Raw genomic sequence first — 2791 nt, 5'->3', positions numbered from 1 at the left:
TACTAAGATGCTTTTGCAGTTCTATAAACCAGGAAAAAATTTTCCTTTCTTTGATTATTTGACTTTATTTCTCTAATTCCAATGTGTCCAGGGCTGAAATGACAGAGAAAAGTATCTTTCAGGGTTTTTTTTTTCCTTTTAAACTTAATCTCCTACTGAAAGCCTGAAGTGGGAGTTAGTCCTGCTTACTGAGACAACTACTTCAAGTATGAAATATTATTAATCTCCCCCAGCATGTCAAAATCTTTAACTGCAGCTTTTTGGCAGCTTTTCAGGCTGGCTGTATTTTCCCCTTAAAAATCTTTCAGGGTAACAGAATCTACAAACAACACTAAAAGCAACATAATACAAATATTTTTCCAAAAAAAAACCAGACAAAATAATAAGACAAACATATAGCAGTATGTCCAACAGCATTAGGCAAAGAAACTGTAGGGGCTGATAAATTGGTGCCAGATGGAAGAAGCTGAAGAGGAATAGGAAGACCAGGATATAAAGAAGAAACTCTCTTGGGAAAGGTGGGCAGAAACCATCCCTTTAAGATGCCCAACAAAACCAAAAGTTCATCTAATAAGAACAAGGTTTTTCAATGGCTAGCCTTAATTTTTTTCCAACTTGCCAAAATGAGAAGAGCCAAATTGTTAGCCAGAACAAAATACCAACCGAATCTCTTGCAGATTTATATCTGATGTCACATAGTTCAATTGTGTACTGTTTAGTCATTCCTGTAACTATTGAGAGCATTCCCTATTCCTAATGCTGCCAAAAATCTATGCAGGGGAGAACCCACTGGTATTTTACAACTATGGAATCCATAATTTTTCTCTACCTCTGAGGGGAAATCTAATACTTAATCTAAGTTTAATCCTTAACTACCCCTCCCCTGTGGAAAAACTTCCTAAACTTAAACTTAATCCTAAATTATCACTCTCTTGGGGGAAAACCTAATGAAATCTAAAACTTAATCTTAATCTTAATCTTAAACTTAAACTTAAACTTAAACCTTCCCTTAGCTCAGAAGAAGTAGGGGCCAAGAGCAGGAGTCAGACTTCCAGAGGCAGTCTTCTGAGAAAAATTCCCCCAGAGAAAGATTAACCAAAGTATTCCAAGGAGTTTTTCTAGAAGGCTATTTTCTAAATGTCAGAGTCCTAACTTGAATTTTCTGTCTTGACCAAAAACTGTATTGGGCGAAAGATGAAATTACCTAGGAAACAAAGGTTCAAGTTTCCAAGTATATTCAATTATTAAGCAACACATGCCAATTGCATAAAAAATCAGGACCAGTCAACTTCTTCATCTTTGACACAGGGCCCTGAATACAAGGGAAGACAGATTTTTATAATTAAAAACAATTAATCAAATAATACCAAATAATTTAAAAAATCAATCAGGATACAAAATTAGGTAATATGACTTCTAGTTGGAGGAAAGATTAGGGACTTTAGAGTTGGGAAGAACAAGTGCAACTCCCTGAAATCAGAAAGAAGTGTTGCACTCCCCACAAGTGTCTACATTCAAAGGAACATGGAAACAATAACTAATGGACCAGTACAGTTTTCAAATAAGAGATATGAGTTTCTTGAGATGTATAATTGTGAGAAAACTCTTTGCATCAATCTTTGGGGTCAGCATTCTAGTTAGCATAACCAAGGTCCTTAGTTAAGGGTCTCTAAGCAGCAGGTCAGCAGGTAGAGGGGGTAGAGCTTCCTAGACATTCGAGGATAGCTTCAAACAATGGAATAAAGTTTGTCACAGTTACCATCCTTCCACACCTCTGTGATTAGTAACCTCCCCAAAATATCTCATATATCTTACAGATATATTTGAATGAATACAGATTTTTTCATGTAGGATACAAACTCTTCAAGAGAAGGATCTATTTCACCTATGTATTAGTATGACAAGTGCCTAGAATAGTGCTTGGTCCATATGAAAGGCTTAATAATAATTTTTGATTAGTTAATTGATGGATTTTTCATTACTCAACTTATATAACACACAAACCTAATTGCACAGCATTCAAGGTATTCCAAAGTGATGAACAGCACATATTTCCCCCATTCTACTTATAGATATGTGTGTCATTCTTTTGGAAATGAAAATGCCTAATATCTTTAATAATAACATTAAGTATTTATGTAGCACTTTAAGATTCATAAGCACTTGACATGTTATATCACTTGATTGTCACAAAAAATCCATGAGATAGGTGCTATTATTATTACTCTTATTTCATAGACAAGGAAACTGAGACTTAGGTTAGGTGACTTGCCCACAGCTAGCAAGGGTCTGATGTAGTTTTTGAACTTGTCTATCCTGGCTTTAAATGCGTCATCAGACTTATACTCAAGTGAATGGTATTTAAATCTTGACTTTCTTGTAGAGTGGCTGGCATGTAGAAGATGCTTATTGAATGCCTATTGATGGAGTGCTTGATTATTCACAAGTTATATGAGCATAAGCAAATCATCTGGACCATCTAAACCACAGGTTATCTATCTGTAAAGTAACAAATAACAACAATAGCTGTATCTGACTCTCAGAAGTACAGTTATATGCTTTCAAACTTTAAAATATCCAAGAAATATAGTTTATAATCCTACTGAAAAAATTCCCAAGTAACTGGAAAACAACAGCACTCTTGGGAAGTCAGAAGAAGAGTAGCTAATGATCACTCCTTCTCATGATCTTTCCTCATCCTCTGGGCCCAGAAATGCCCAGGAGAACAGGTCCCTGTGCTGTGTGGCTGGCTTATGTGTGCCCACATTTGGAGCACTTGAAGTGATGTCAC

The sequence above is a fragment of the Vombatus ursinus genome, unplaced genomic scaffold (genome assembly GCF_900497805.2).
Source record: "Vombatus ursinus unplaced genomic scaffold, bare-nosed wombat genome assembly UNPS02014498.1, whole genome shotgun sequence".
Taxonomy (NCBI): Eukaryota; Metazoa; Chordata; class Mammalia; order Diprotodontia; family Vombatidae; genus Vombatus; species Vombatus ursinus.
Note: the sequence above shows the minus strand (reverse complement) of the source record.